Here is a 17,419-nt window from a genome sequence, read left to right as displayed (position 1 = left end):
AATGAAGGGACCGAAAATGGTAAACTGACCATACAGATGATGGGGGGTGGAGGGGGGCGAGAATAAGGAAGTAAAACAACTCCAACTGTCAAACTTCTATGAGGTACTAGAGAAATCAACCTCTCGGCAAATATTGCCACAGGAACTCTCAAGTCAGATGGGTGAAAATCCAACAACATCTGCTGAATCAAATAGACCAGGCTTCTCCTCTAAACCCATTGATGTAAATCCTGCTCCTCTATCCACAGGGGTTTCTAAGTTCCAGCTGGAATAGAGGGGAACATTCTATCTAAATTAGGAGAGACTGAAAATGATGATGTGGTGGTTGTGGAACCGACATCATTGTCAAATGTACCATATCAGTCCTCTGACGAAAATGATATAAAAAACTGGATCTCCCGAAAACTATTAAAAAAATCATACTGGATCTATTGCCAGATCTAGCCCTGCTCGGAAACAAGGTGTCAGCGGGTAGCGACCGAGAAATAAATGTAAATTCTATGTGGGAACAAAATGAGGTGCCCAACAATGTGAAGATGATGGGAGAGGGGAGTCAAAGACAGCATATGCATGCGGGTCAGCTAGGAAATAGGGATAAACCCGAAAGGGATGTGGGGCCTCTTCCGCACAGCCTATCAATATGCATGTAAATACCCAAATTAAGGAACCTTTGGAAGCAGGGAAATCGATACTATATGAACCAGCTAGGCCTCTTCATATTAAAGATAGTGATCTAAGGAACACAATGTGGCGGAATATCTCCTTCCCCGAATATCCGAGTATCTTACTCTATAATTTGTGCAATATTGGAGGTCCATCTTCCCTGAATAGATCCTGGTTTCTGTTACTCTTTAATGAGGATCCCCGATTGAGGTTGATCTCCTCGGCAGACATCTGTTTGGTGGATTTTATCCACCCCACATGCCTTGATCATGTCCGAATTGTCCCGAATTCTCAAATGATCTTTGACCTGATTATACAGGAGACTGAGCAATTTAATAGGATGGGATATGATATTCTGATCTTTAGTAATGGGTGGGAGAATGGGAAGGACCTGATGTGTCAGAAGGTTCATTCCAACTTACGTATGGAGGAAGTACATAAACCTAAGGAAACTAATATGCTCCCTAAAGGTGGAGAGGACCAGGAATGGAGATGGCTTGCTTTATCTCTAAGAGAGTCCATCTCACAAATCCAAAATATGCATCAAAAACTTTAGTCGCCCAAAGACAAACCATCAATGGCGACTCTTATCATGGAACTCTAGGGGACACTCGAATCTCAAAGGCATTATGTAACAAATTTAAATCTTTTGACCTGATATTTATATAGGAGTCATGGCTTACTGTTCCCTTCCAACTAGATGGTTTTGAATGTAGACATTTGCATGCCATGATGGGGCTTCGTGGCAGACCAGCAGGAGGTCTACTTATTGCTGTTAAAGTAGCAGCTGGTACACGAATTCTGGAATCCTTAGCATTAACGAGTGGGGTGTTGGGCGCTGTATTGGAATACAGGAATATCCATCATCCGTGTCTTAATTTTGTGTTGAATATTTACTGGAATCCCCCAAAACTGTTGGGCAATGTTATCTTGTCATTAAACAAATGCACATCGTCCATGCTGCTAAAATACAGAGAATTAGAAATAATAATTGCAGGCAAACTCAATTCAGAAATCAAATACGGAGAAGGAATGGGAAAAAAGATGGGCTCGTCTGTTAAAAAATCTATGTGCAACTCTGGGAACATCGAGGGGGCACCCTTTGCAGTGATACGTAAAGCAAGCAATGGGCAGATTTGGTGAAAGCTATTTGATTATTGGGGCCTTACCCACATTAATGTTCTTTTGAATTCCTCTGTAAATGAGTATACATGCTCGAATGGTATTCATAAATCACATATTGATCATATCTTTATGTCAAATTCTCTCTCCACTTTATGTGTGGAATTCTTGGTAAATAAAACTAATGTGAGTGACCACAGATTTCTTGAGGTCGAACTGGTATGGAATATAGTAACATCTAATGAAGGTGCCATCCAGATGAACTCAACCGTCTCTTGTGGAGGGCAACCGTATTATCTGACATGAAGGCCATATAAACAAATTTAGTGGCATTTTCGTACATGAATGTCACAGAATGCCACTGTTAACTCGATCGTACATTTTTGCTGTACCTCATTTTACAGAGTATGTCAAAGATATGATGGATAGGTCAGTGAAACAAAGTAAATATGGGATTATGAAACGCCACCATGCTCATGCTTATGACCCTATGGTACATATAAAAAAAAAATCTAGCAAATCATAATATTCGAGTGATAATGAAATCTAACCAAGATCAGACAGATAAAAGGAGGCAAATCCATTTAATTAAACAAGTTAAAAAAAACTGGTTGACGAACCATAAAATGGCCTTGCTGGAAAAAGACAACACTAACATGCTGGAAGTATTAAGAGACTATTCTGGACGAGAGTTCTGGTCTCTTATAAATGCCATGGAGATCCCCCAGGTGATGATACAATCAGTCAGTGTACAGGAAGATATCTGGATAAAATATTTTTCTACACTCTATAAAGGAAAATTGGAGATGACAAATGAATTGGTGGCTTTTAAAAAGGGGCATTGGCAATGTGAGTTTACCATATCAGACATTGAAAATCAGATTAAGGGGCAAATAATTCAAAGGGTGCGGGCCCTAATGGGCTGACCAATAACACACTAAAGAGAAACCCTGAACTTTGGGCTAAAGCGCTACATATTCTTTTTTATGACATCCTATTGACCCGCTCAATTCCTCATTCAAGGAGGATATTATATGTTGTCCCAATCTATAAAAAGGGGTATAGAACCTTCCCAAACAATTACTGACTGATCTCTGTTATGGATGCAGACTCGAAGATATTCACAGGATTGGTACTACAGAGAATTGTGGATTGGGACAAAACTAATAAAATCCTTCCTATCCAACAGGTTGGGTTCCGAAAAGGTATGGGTACGGAAATAGGTGGACTAATCATCTGTCTACTTCTAGAAAAGTGTCACTCCAATGCGCCAAATCCTTAAACGATTAAATGAAAAATTGCTGTGTGGTGAGTCAAATTAAATTTATTGATTTAGTGTTAATTTCACACTAATCAAATTATAGCTTTAAACTTTTTTTCCAGAGTCAAATTGTGTTTATTTTCTCAGTATATTGACTTTGTGTTATTTTCACACTGTTCAAATTATAGCTTAAAACTCAGAGTCAAATTGTGTTTATTTTCTCAACACTTGTTTCCCCATTGCCAGTTGCAATGGTTCATCAGGAGAAAACGAGATGATATTGGTCTATAGAAAAAAGGAAGGTAAAAAGAAAGAAAAAGAAACAGATATGAGGTTAACGTTTCCCTTATCTTCTTTGTTAAAGTTGGTAAGAACTCAATGCTTAATACTTAATGTTACCCAAATCTCTTAGAAGTTTGCTGACTCACCCTATTCTTGAACCAGTATCCTTATGCAGGAAAGTGTAATTTAATCAATCACTTCTGATAAACAAAACTTGTATGAATAACCAATTTCTTATTGCAACTGGCAATGGGGAAACATGTGTTGAGAAAATAAATACAATTTGACTCTGAGTTTTAAGCTATAATTTGAACAGTGTGAAAATAACACAAAGTCAATAAATTGAGAAAATAAACACTACAAAATTTGACTCTGGAAAAAAAGTTTAAAGCTATAATTTGATTAGTGTGAAAATAACACTAAGTCAATAAATTTGATTTGACTCAGCGAACAGCAATTTTTCATTTAATCGTTTAAGGAGTTGGCACATTGGAGTGACATTTTTCGCATATCGCTCATTTAATGCATTTAGCTTGTGCCGTAGCCACACACATTTATGGGAAACACTCATGCTGACAACTTCGCATTTCTTGTAACAAGAAACATTTATTTTAATTAAAAAATTGAAAGTAACTAATGGAGCTAACACCAAGGTTGAGCTTAGTTTGGCTACAAATTAAATTTTCTTCATTATTCTTTCATGAGCCTCCCAGGCTGACACCGATAATATTATATCTATTAATATGGAAGAAGCTTTCAACATTAGAGAAGCACAAGCAGAGGAATCAGAGGAATTATTTTTGAGACATCGGCAAACAAGCACATCTAGTTCATCACAAAGAAACAACTACACCTTGAGCCATTTATTTGAACAACTTGAGAATTTGAGTAAACAGGAGCTAAAGAAATGGTGGGAAATTAAAACACTCAAGATGTAATTAGAGGTTAATCGAATCCCAAGAGGATTCCGCATATGCATTTTCCCACCCTTTGATGAAGAAGAAACACTAGCCTTTGAAGATTGGGTGAATTTATTGAACAATACGTCTAAAGAGATGATGATAAGATTAATAAATCAAGCAGCTCAGACACATGAGAAAATCATGAAAGACATAGAGGACACAAAAGAAGCAATTAAAGCATTGGAATGCCCAGAGATTACCTTAAAAAATTAATAAAATTATGGACGACTTTCTGGATAATTATGAGAAAGAATTGAAGATCAAAAAACAAAGAACATCCATTAGGGATGAGGACGATTATATTAATAACAGAATTTTTACTTTTCAAAGAAAATATGATATTAATCCAAAACAGCAATTCAAAAGAAAAGGGAATAAAAGTCAAGATTCAACCGCAAAAAGTAACTTTTCTACACCATCGTCTTCAGATATTGAAATTGCAAGCGATAAAGAAACACAGGAGATTGAACCATCAGCAACAGTTCCAGCTCCTAGTATTGCATCGACTTCTGAAACCAATCTGAATTTGAAATTAAAAAAATGTCCTTACAGAAAAAGTTCCCGGACCAACAATCCCACATAACGTGGAGTATCACCCAACCCAAAACTACCTCCAAGTACCTCACAACCAAATGCCTCAGAGGTAAGAGAGGAGGAAGCAAAACACGCCCTAACAAATCAAGGAGTAGAAACAAGAGCACAAAAGCAAGGGAAGAGAAGATGAATTTAATCATTAACCTTTCAGATTTCAATGTCACACCAGCATTAACATCAGCTCTCAGTAAAGGACTGTCCTTTTGTCCTACGTATAAAGGAGACTATTTTCAGACTCAACTTGACCTTTTTTGATTTTGTAGGAAATTGAAACTCAAAAAACTCTTTGAGGAAACCGCCATAAGAAAAAAACAGGAAGTGACACCGTCCCCATCTACACTTACTGAAAAAATGGTGGAGGACACTGTTGATTTGTTAAAAATAGAGGAAGATCAACTTTACACGAAAGATGTATTTTTGGAGGAACTAGCTATACTAACAGAACTTTCAGAGGAAACAAAACTTAAACCGAAATCAACATTTATTCCAACTTTTTCTTCTGATAATGTGATTGAAGTCTTCCAAAAAGCATTGAGCAACAAATTACGGAAGGATTATCTCAACAACAACTAGACAAAAACAAATAGCAACTTGACCAAGGGGGAAAGACTTGCCTTAAGGAATCTGGCAAAGGACACATCTGTGATAACGAAGGCAGCAGATAAAGGTGGAAAAATTGTTCTATTCAATAGAACAGACAACATTAGGGAAGGATTGAAGCATCTCAACATGAAGGAATGTTATGAAGTATTAACCCATAACCCTATACCAGATTTAGAATATGAATGGAATGAAAAAATCAAAATTTGTTTTGATCAAAATCTTCTCACTGAAAAAGAGTACCAATGCCTACTTTGCTAAAATACCATACTAGGAACAATGTACTTTTTGCCAAAAGTGCACAAAGCATATAAAGACTTCCCAGCCCTGCGACCAATAATAAATGGAATTCGTTCAATAACAGAAAACATCTCACAATACAATGACACCCATCTCCAACCATTGACAGCAAATCTTGCCTCCTTTGTTGAAGACTCAAAACACATAATTCAGCAACTAAATCAAATACCGTGGGACAACAGTTACCTATTTGTTACATTGGATGTAGTTCAACTATACACTAGCATCAAGCATAATAAAGGTCTGGAAAGTACAATGTATTTTTTTAAAACAAGATCAGTCTCCTTCCTACAGCAAAACATAATGATCATTGAAATGTTACATTTTTGTCTTTATCATAATATCTTCATCTTTGACAATACTCTGTACAAACAACTTTAGGGGACTGCTATGGGGTCTAAATTTGCCCCAACTTATGCAAACCTGTTTATGGGACTATTTGAGATACAACACGCTTGGAAACACCCGAGTTTTGCCAATAACATACAATTCTGGGGTTGTTTCATTGATGATATTCTAATGATCTGGGAAGGAGATCTTCAGCAACTTGAGATTTATGTTACTCATTTGAACAATAATACATTCAACCTATCATTTACAGAAACAGCCAGCTCAACCAACATTGAATTTTTGGACTTAGAATTATATGTGGAGGATGACCAGATCCAATCTAAACTATTTACAAAACCATCAGCTGGAAATAGTTTCCTTTTTGCGTCATCTTATCACCCAAGACACACTATTTTCAATATTCCTTATGGGGAGATCTTAAGGATTAAAAGAAATTGTAGCACACAACTCACCTTCCAAGAAAACATGAAAAAAAACGGTTTCAAAATTTAAACAGAGAGGTTATGGATCCAGCTACATTAAAACTGCTATCAATAAAGCTAAAGAAATCTCAAGAGAATCCCTACTAATTGACAAACCCACGATTGGATCACCGGAACTAAAGATTCAGTTCATTACAACATATAGCACTGAAGCAAAGAAAATAAAGTGTATACTATCAGAGAATTGGAACATTCTACTCACAGATCCAAGCCTTCAAAAGCATCTAGATATTTCACCAAGCATTTGCTTTTGGAGGGCACCAACAATTAGGAATTTGATTAGTCCAAGCTTTCTGAACCCGATTACCAACATCAAAAAAATGTTTTTTCAAACCTCAAATAGGGGTACACATAAATGTGGACACTGCAAGTTATGCCCACTAATGTACCAAGGAAAGAAATTAATCTACCGAATGGCAAAACTAAACAAATTAACCAAATGATCAATTGCAACTCAACCTTTGTGATATATGGAATAAAATGCATTTGCAAAAAACTTTACATTGGGAGCACAATAAGAAAATTGAAGGTGAGAATCTTTGAACATATCAGAGCCATCAAACACAAGGACCTTAGATCACCCTTATCTGTACATATTATGAATGAGCATCCATATTTTGAAGTATCATCACTAAAGAAAGATCTTTGGTTTGGAGAAAATTCCCTCCAATCCAAGGGGAGGCAACAAAGAGGCACTACTACGAAAACAAGAGAGTAAATGGATTTGCATCATGGACGTTTGCGCCTCTGGGTTGAATTGTGATTCAGAAATGTATAACTGGTTATGAATACTGTTTGTTTGTTTAACAATATGCAGAAAACTATGCATGTCAGGATATATTATTTAATCTCAACAAGGTAACTCTTTGCTTCCATTTTTGTTTTTCTCTCTGCATTTTACATATTATGTATTTCTGGCATTTCTTGCTCCAAACTCTTTCTATCATCTTTTGGAAATGTATTTTTGGACTCACATTACACCAGTGAGATCATTATGCAAGTGTTATTTCATAACCATAGCTTTAATGTAATTATTAATTTTTAATTCAACTAACAGGTCAATAATCATATCAATGATTTCTCTTTACAAACCAGCTAGTGAGAGCAACCTGTCGTATAAATTAAACAACAGATTATACTGGATGAGCTCTAAAACGGGATTTGCAAATTAGTTAGTATAGCAATTAGCACCACAGCATTTTGGCTTAAATTGCGGTTTTCTATATGCTCCAAAATGGCAGCTGGGAGTGTTAGAAACCTGCCAGCGTGATGACGTCATCACGTCACGCAAATATAAACGTTGCACGTGGCATGATGACATCATTGCGCTGGCTTGAACGCTATAAATAGCACTTTTCGGCAACTTAACAATGCGAAAGCAGCCGAGGACATAGGAGCAGATTATCAAGGCCATCCTGCCTCATTTTTGAAGAGAGAGCATATTTTCACAAAGGTAAGGTTAAATAAACCTCTAACTTTAGGTAACTTTTCTAATCTTTCTCCAAAACCAAAGTGGGGGGCTTTTTTCCCTAGAACCACAATTGAAACTAATTGAAAAAAAAAGTTTATATTTTTTATTTTTTATTTTTCTGTTTTTTCCTCTTCCCTACAGTTATAAGAAATTGGTTATTCATACAAGATTTGTGTCAGAATGTACCAAAGTATTAACTGAAAAGGATACAATACTCAAAAGGATACAGGAGGTAGGGTCTTCCGGATCCCTGTTCACACGATTTGATAGTCGTGAAGTCAATAAAAGACCTTCCAAATGATACAACCCTCTGGCTGATAAAACAGGCAGAGCGATGGATCACTGGAAAGGGCGTGGGTAAGGTATAGTAATCCAGCCTAGGACAAATTAAAGTATCATGAATAACTGCTCCAACCTGAGTATGATGAATTAGATAATGACAGGAATGTTCACACTGACCTTTAGATTTGGGTAGAATAATCCAGAAGTCTCTTGATGGATTTGAATGAAGAACAAACGACAAGGAAGGGAAAATTAGTAAGGGAGACTTATCCCGAACGGAACGAGGCTCACGCTAGATACGGGTTGAATTCACCACAGGATAGCGTCCAAAGTTCAGTTCAATGTCACTTCCAATAATCCTTGAAAGGCTTCCTTCCCACTATAGGGATAAATCCTTCTGTTAATTCCACAGATGCAGGAGTTAGAAGTACACGCGGTTATAAACAGCCGCGAAGAAAATAACGTTTGAAGACAACGTGCGCGTGTGGATTTTACACGCGGGCAGGATTCACGCAGCCTTGGCCAGCCGCACTTAAAGACAAAGAGCGCGTGTGGATTTTACACGCAGGGAGGATTCACGCAGCCTTGGCCAGCCGCACTTGAAGACAAAGAGCGCGTGTGGATTTACATGCGGGCAGGATTCACGCAGCCTTGGCCAGCCGCACTTGAAGACAAAGAGCGCGTGTGGATTTTACACGCGGGCAGGATTCACGCAGCCTTGGCCAGCCGCACTTGAAGACAAAGAGCGCGTGTGGATTTACACGCGGGCAGGATTCACGCAGCCTTGGCCAGCCGCACTTGAAGACAAAGAGCGCGTGTGGATTTACACGCGGGCAGGATTCACGCAGCCTTGGCCAGCCGCACTTGAAGACAAAGAGCGCGTGTGGATTTTACACGCGGGCAGGATTCACGCAGCCTTGGCCAGCCGCACTTGAAGACAAAGAGCGCGTGTGGATTTTACACGCGGGCAGGATACACGCAGCCTTGGCCAGCCGCACTTGAAGACAAAGAGCGCGTGTGGATTTTACACGCGGGCAGGATTTACGCAGCCTTAGCCAGGCGCGCTTGAAGACAGAGAGCGCGTGTGGAATAACACGCGGGCGGTGTTCCCGCAGTCCGGAACAGCCGCGTTTAGAGACAGCGTGAGCGTGTGGAATTACACGCGGGCAGGATTCCCGCAGTCCGGACCAGCCACGCTTGAAGACAGAGAACGCGTGTGAATTATCACGCGAAGGGATAGCTCCAGGAATCAGCGTGTGGCGGAACACACGCTATCGAAGGCCCAATAGTAGCTGTAGAAATATGCCAGGATGCAGATCAGAGGTTCAGCTACACAACGCCAATAGAGACGATCAGAAGCAGCGAGTGAAGTTTCTACGCTGCTTAAATACGTAATACCGTAGTTCACGTGACGAAGCAAAAGTCACGTGAAGTTAGCGACATGAAAAGTGCAAACGTCGTTTTCCCGGTAATGTATCGATAACCTTCATTTGGAGTAGAACGGTCTAGCTGTTCTACGAGCGTAGCGTCCAGCATGCATGACAGTGCCATCCCCCAAAGGGACAACCCCTCCCCTTCTTGTGTGAAAGCGCTTCAATAAAGCAGGAGCATGAATATTGGAAAGAGGTTCCCAGGACCTATCTTCGGGACCATAGCCCTTCCAATCCACCAGATAATATGGTCTACCAGAACGTAGTTTCATATCCAGTATGTCTTGTACCTCGTATTCATCAGACCCCCGCACAGAAATAGCAACAGGTCGTACAGGCAGTCTAGTAGCTTCAGAGAATGGCTTAATGAGTGAGACGTGGAATACAGGATGCACCCGCCATCGTTGTGGCAAAGCCAGACGTACAGCAGCAGGATTAAGAACATGGAGCACTACATACGGACCGATGTATTTAGGCAACAATTTCTTTTTGCCTGGAATTCTTAAGTTCTTAGTGGATAGCCAGACTTTCATACCAGCCTTATAGACAGGTGCGGATACTCTATGAGCATCGGCATAGAACTTGTCACGTCGTTTAGCCTGCTCCAATTGCTGCTTCACCTTTCTTTGTAATCTCTTCAGATCACGAAGTGTACGGCCTGTGGCAGGCGTGTCCAAGGATAGACCGGAATCCAGAGGTATTGATCGGGGGTGTTGTCCATAGAGAGCATAGAACGGTGAAGTGCCTATGGCACTATGATAAGAGTTGTTATAGGCGAATTCAGCCGCCGGCAGTACTGTGAGCCAATCCGATTGGTATTGCAAACACAGACACCGCAGATATTGTTCCATAGTACAATTGACCCTTTCAGTCTGTCCGTCGGTTTGAGGATGATAAGCACTGGACATTCTATCATCAATTAGTAATGCAGATGTTAAAGCTCTCCAAAAGCGCGACGCAAACTGCGAGCCCCTGTCAGTAATGATTACTGATGGTAGACCAAAGAAACGAAATATATGTTGGATGAATAGTTCAGCCAGAACAGTAGCAGTTGGTAAACCAATACAGGGAATAAATAGAGCCAATTTAGTGAAATAATCCACTACGACCCATATGGTATCATATCCCTGATTTGGGGGGAGTTCTACCACAAAGTCCATAGATATCATGTCCCATGGTTTGTTAGGGACAGGTAGGGACTGGAGTAAGCCCACTGGTTTACCAGGAGTATTTTTACATTGGATACATACAGAACAAGAAGATACATAGTTTATAACATCTTTTGCCATGGATGGCCACCAGCACCACCTTTTGAGCAGATCCAGTGTTTTCTTCCGTCCAGGATGGGCTGCAATCAAGGAATCATGATTCCATTTGAGGGCTTTATTCCGCATTGAAGGAGTTGGTAGATAAAGTACTCCTTGTGTGAATGGTAAACCGTTATGCACGTCCAGATTCATATCCTGGACTACTTGTGGATGATTTTTTACCCACTCTTGTATTTCGGTTTTTAGGGATGGTTGAACCGAACAACTACAAATTACATGATCTGCCAACAGCTGAATCTGTACTTGTTTTTCTTCCTGCGCCTCTTTACTCATACGGGACAAAGCGTCCGACTTAACATGTTCTCGGGCAGGACGATAGGTGACCTGGAAATCGTATTGGGCAAAAAAGACATGCCATCTGGCCTGACGGGCCGTAAGGCATTTCATGGATTTGAATGCTTGGAGATTTCTATGGTCAGAGTACACCAACACCTGTTGTTTGGCCCCAAGAAGATGATGACGCCAATTTCGGAAAGCATCTTTGATAGCCAGTAGTTCCCGCTCAGTGACGGTGTAGTTCCGTTCATATGAGGTGAGTTTGCGAGAGAAGAAAGCCACTGGGTGTTCCTCCTTGGTTTCTGTGCAAACTTGTGAGAGCACTGCACCAATAGCGACACTGGATGCATCCGCTTCAACGACAAACTGGCGATCAGGATCCGGATGTTGAAGCACGGGTGCAGTGGTAAATGCTTCCTTCAGCTTTTCGAATGCTGCTTGGGCATGTTGGTTCCAACAGAAAGGAACTTTGGAACTAGTTAAAGCCGTCAAAGGAGCTACTGTTTTGGAAAAGGAATGGATAAATCTGCGATAGAAATTCGCAAAGCCCAAGAAAGACTGTAGTGACTTGACGTTATGCGGAATCGGCCAATTCAAGACGGCCTTTACCTTGGAACGACTCATTCGAGCACCTAGATTGGTAATGTCGTAACCAAGGAATTCCACTTCCTGTGAATGAAAGACACATTTTTCGGCTTTCACATAAAGATGGTTCTCCCTAAGTCTTTGTAGGACTGTAGAAACATGTCTGACGTGTTCCGATAAAGATGATGAGTAGATCAAAATGTCGTCCAGATAGACAACCACAAATTGGTCCATTATGTCTCTGAATATATCATTCATGAAGAATTGAAATGTGGCGGGAGCATTGCACAGACCAAAAGGCATCACCAAATATTCGTAAAGACCATACTGTGTCTTAAAAGCGGTCTTCCATACGTCGCCTTCACGAATGCGAACCAAATTGTATGCACCTCGCAAGTCCAATTTGGTGAAATAACTGGAAGTGCCTAACTGATCCAACAGAACGTTTATTAGTGGTAAGGGGTATTGGTTTTTGATGGTGATATCATTAAGTGCCCTGTAATCAATGCATGGTCTGAGATCTCCCTCTTTCTTAGGAACAAAGAATAGAGGAGATGCAGCAGGAGATTGTGAGGGCCGTATAAAGCCCATTGCTAGCGCTTTGTCAATGTATTCTTTTAACACGACATCTTCTTTAGGTGTTAATGAATAAACACGGCCTGTAGGAATTTTGGCACCAGGAATCAATTCGATAGGACAGTCGTACTGTCGATGAGGAGGTAATTGTTCTGCCTGGCCTTTATCAAAGACATCAGCATAATCAGCGTATTCGCATGGTATGATATTGTCGCATTGATGTACAACGCTGATAGTAGAATCCTCCACCATAGAGGCCAATACGTGTTGTTTATTTGACACCTCCTGACTGGTAAAGCAATGTTCATTGCAATGAGTCGAAGGATATTGGAGCGATCCCGAAACCCAGTCAACAGCAGGATTGTGAAGGGTTAACCATGCAAGACCAAGTATGATCTCGTACTGCGGAGCAGCAATAACATCGAAGATGATTTCTTCTGAATGGTTATTCGATAACGTCATCTGAACAGGTACCGTCTCCTGGGTTACCATACCAGAAATCAAAATAGATCCGTCCACGGTGTTCACCGTTTCAGGTCTTTTTTTGTTTACAAGGGGTAAGGAACAGTTCTTGGCATAAGTGATGTCTATGTAATTGCTGGTGGCTCCAGAATCAACCATGGCCTTGGAAACCACTTCTCGCTCATCACAACGTAACGTCACCTGAACTATTACAGGCGCATGTTTAGGAATGGTACTGGAGTCCGATGAAACACTCGACATAGGGACTCCTGCTAATGTCGAGTTTTGGTGTTTCCCGCACGCTTGATGGGTTTTTTAGGACATGTTGCCAATAAATGCTCGGAAGAACCACAGTACATACATAAGTGGTTTTTTCTTCGGTTCTCCCGTTCTGCATTGGACAATCGGCCTCTCACGGCGCCTATCTGCATGGGTTCAGGGTCATTAGAGATGACTGCTGGTGTCTCTGACCGCCCTGAGACTGGCATGAAGGGCTTTTTCTCTCCCTTTCGAGCATTCCTTCGGGCGTCGATTTGTAGAACCAAATCGAGCAGCTCTGGGAAACCCGTAGGAACCACAGGAACTGTAGATAAGGCATCTTTCAGTTCTTCAGAAAGACCCTTGTAGAAAACAGCCGTTTTCTTGCTGTCAGGCCATTGGGTTTCCGCCGTCAGTTGATTGAACCGGGCAACGTAAGACATAAGGGGTTGGCTGCCCTGTTGTAGGTTAAGCAACTCTAAATCCGTGGCTTGAGTAGAGTAACGCATGTCAAAGACTTTACTCATAGCAGTCAAGAGATCGTCACAATCGTACAACAAAGGGCTATTTGTTTCCAACAAAGGGTTAGCCCAAGCAGCGGCTGTGCCCCCTAAATGGGAAATCACGAAGGCTGCTTTTGTGGTTAGATCAGGAAAAGATGTAGGACGGCAAAGAAAATGGAGCCGGCACTGATTTACAAAGGTTCTATAGGTTTTGGGATCACCCGTGAACCTTTCCGGAGGGGCGAAGGGAAACTGAGTGGGCATAACCACATTAATAGTTTCCTGTGGGGGTGCCGTAGTCCCAGATCCAGATGCAGTAGCCATCGGCGCCTGTGCTCCCTGAGGACTACCATGTAGGGCGTCTTGCATAACGTCCATACGGTGCCGTAACATGTCCTGTGCTGTAACCATTTCATTTCTCAAATCGTTGATCAACTGTGTCAAAACAGTTAAAGGATCCGTACCCTCCATGGCTTCTGATTCTGTCAGAATGTACCAAAGTATTAACTGAAAAGGATACAATACTCAAAAGGATACAGGAGGTAGGGTCTTCCGGATCCCTGTTCACACGATTTGATGACGTCATCACGTCACGCAAATATAAACGTTGCACGTGGCATGATGACATCATTGCGCTGGCTTGAACGCTATAAATAGCACATTTCGGCAACTTAACAATGCGAAAGCAGCCGAGGACATAGGAGCAGATTATCAAGGCCATCCTGCCTCATTTTTGAAGAGAGAGCATATTTTCACAAAGGTAAGGTTAAATAAACCTCTAACTTTAGGTAACTTTTCTAATCTTTCTCCAAAACCAAAGTGGGGGGCTTTTTTCCCTAGAACCACAATTGAAACTAATTGAAAAAAAAAGTTTATATTTTTTATTTTTTATTTTTCTGTTTTTTCCTCTTCCCTACAGTTATAAGAAATTGGTTATTCATACAAGATTTGTGTCAGAATGTACCAAAGTATTAACTGAAAAGGATACAATACTCAAAAGGATACAGGAGGTAGGGTCTTCCGGATCCCTGTTCACACGATTTGATAGTCGTGAAGTCAATAAAAGACCTTCCAAATGATACAACCCTCTGGCTGATAAAACAGGCAGAGCGATGGATCACTGGAAAGGGCGTGGGTAAGGTATAGTAATCCAGCCTAGGACAAATTAAAGTATCATGAATAACTGCTCCAACCTGAGTATGATGAATTAGATAATGACAGGAATGTTCACACTGACCTTTAGATTTGGGTAGAATAATCCAGAAGTCTCTTGATGGATTTGAATGAAGAACAAACGACAAGGAAGGGAAAATTAGTAAGGGAGACTTATCCCGAACGGAACGAGGCTCACGCTAGATACGGGTTGAATTCACCACAGGATAGCGTCCAAAGTTCAGTTCAATGTCACTTCCAATAATCCTTGAAAGGCTTCCTTCCCACTATAGGGATAAATCCTTCTGTTAATTCCACAGATGCAGGAGTTAGAAGTACACGCGCTTATAAACAGCCGCGAAGAAAATAACGTTTGAAGACAACGTGCGCGTGTGGATTTTACACGCGGGCAGGATTCACGCAGCCGTGGCCAGCCGCACTTAAAGACAAAGAGCGCGTGTGGATTTTACACGCGGGCAGGATTCACGCAGCCTTGGCCAGCCGCACTTGAAGACAAAGAGCGCGTGTGGATTTACACGCGGGCAGGATTCACGCAGCCTTGGCCAGCCGCACTTGAAGACAAAGAGCGCGTGTGGATTTTACACGCGGGCAGGATTCACGCAGCCTTGGCCAGCCGCACTTGAAGACAAAGAGCGCGTGTGGATTTACACGCGGGCAGGATTCACGCAGCCTTGGCCAGCCGCACTTGAAGACAAAGAGCGCGTGTGGATTTACACGCGGGCAGGATTCACGCAGCCTTGGCCAGCCGCACTTGAAGACAAAGAGCGCGTGTGGATTTTACACGCGGGCAGGATTCACGCAGCCTTGGCCAGCCGCACTTGAAGACAAAGAGCGCGTGTGGATTTTACACGCGGGCAGGATTTACGCAGCCTTAGCCAGGCGCGCTTGAAGACAGAGAGCGCGTGTGGAATAACACGCGGGCGGTGTTCCCGCAGTCCGGAACAGCCGCGTTTAGAGACAGCGTGAGCGTGTGGAATTACACGCGGGCAGGATTCCCGCAGTCCGGACCAGCCACGCTTGAAGACAGAGAACGCGTGTGAATTATCACGCGAAGGGATAGCTCCAGGAATCAGCGTGTGGCGGAACACACGCTATCGAAGGCCCAAAAGTAGCTGTAGAACTATGCCAGGATGCAGATCAGAGGTTCAGCTACACAACGCCAATAGAGACGATCAGAAGCAGCGAGTGAAGTTTCTACGCTGCTTAAATACGTAATACCGTAGTTCACGTGACGAAGCAAAAGTCACGTGAAGTTAGCGACGTGAAAAGTGCAAACGTCGTTTTCCTGGTAACGTATCGAATAACCTCCATTTGGAGTAGAACGGTCTAGCTGTTCTACGAGCGTAGCGTCCAGCATGCATGACAATTTGTTTATCAGAAGTGACTTGATAAATTACACTTTCCTGGATAGGGATACTGGTTCAAGGAAATCAAATGAAAACAGTCACAAAAATAGGGTGAGTCAGCAAACTTCTAAGAGATTTCGGTAATCATAAGTATTATGCATTGGGCCTCATTACGACCCAGGCGGTAAGTTACCGCCTGGGCCGTGACTTTACCACCATGGCGTAAACTACGTTTACGCCATGGTGGTTGGCGGACTTACCGCCCCATTCCGAGGTCGGCGGGGCGGTAAGTCCCCAATCCCCATTTACCCTTCCCCATTCCCATTTTTGCCCCATAGGGCATAATGGGAGTGGGGAAGGCGTTAATTACGCCACCGTAAATTACGGTGGCGTAATTAACATCAAGGTCCCTTACCGCCATGGTTTTTTACACCCGCTAGAAGCAGGTGTAAAATCCGCCATGGCGGAAAGGGAACTCGTGATTGGCGGTAAGGGGTCGGCGCAGCTAACGATGGCGCTAACCCCTTACCGCCAGGGTCGTAATGAGGCCCATTGTGTTCTTACCAACTTTAACAAAGAAGATAAGGGAAATGTTAACCTCATATCTGTTTCTTCTTCTTTTTTTTCCCTTCCTTTTTTCTACAGACCAATATCATCTCTTTTTCTCCTGATGAACCATTGCAACTGGCAATGAGGAAACACGTGTTGAGAAAATAAACACAATTTGACTCTGAGTTTTAAGCTGTAATTTGAACAGTGTAAAAATAACACTAAGTCAATAAATTTGATTTGACTCACCGAACAGCAATTTTTCATTTAATTGTTTAAGGAGTTGGCACATTGGAGTGACATTTTTCACATATCGATCATTTAATGCATTTAGCTTGTGCAGTAGCCACACAAATTTATGGGAAACACTCATGCTGACAACTTCGCATTTCTTGTAACAGCAAACATTTACTTTAATTAAAAAATTGAAAATAACTAATTGAGCTGTCACCAAGGTTGAGCTTAATTTGGCTACAAATTAAATTTTCTTCAATACTTCTAGAAAAGGCCTGTAGGAAAACAGCTACTCCCATTTATCTGGCGTCGATCGACCTCTCCCTTGT

The sequence above is a fragment of the Ambystoma mexicanum genome, chromosome 2p (genome assembly GCF_040938575.1).
Source record: "Ambystoma mexicanum isolate Mex_15411 chromosome 2p, UKY_AmexF1_1, whole genome shotgun sequence".
Lineage (NCBI taxonomy): Eukaryota > Metazoa > Chordata > Amphibia > Caudata > Ambystomatidae > Ambystoma > Ambystoma mexicanum.
This window is presented reverse-complemented; position numbering follows the sequence as displayed.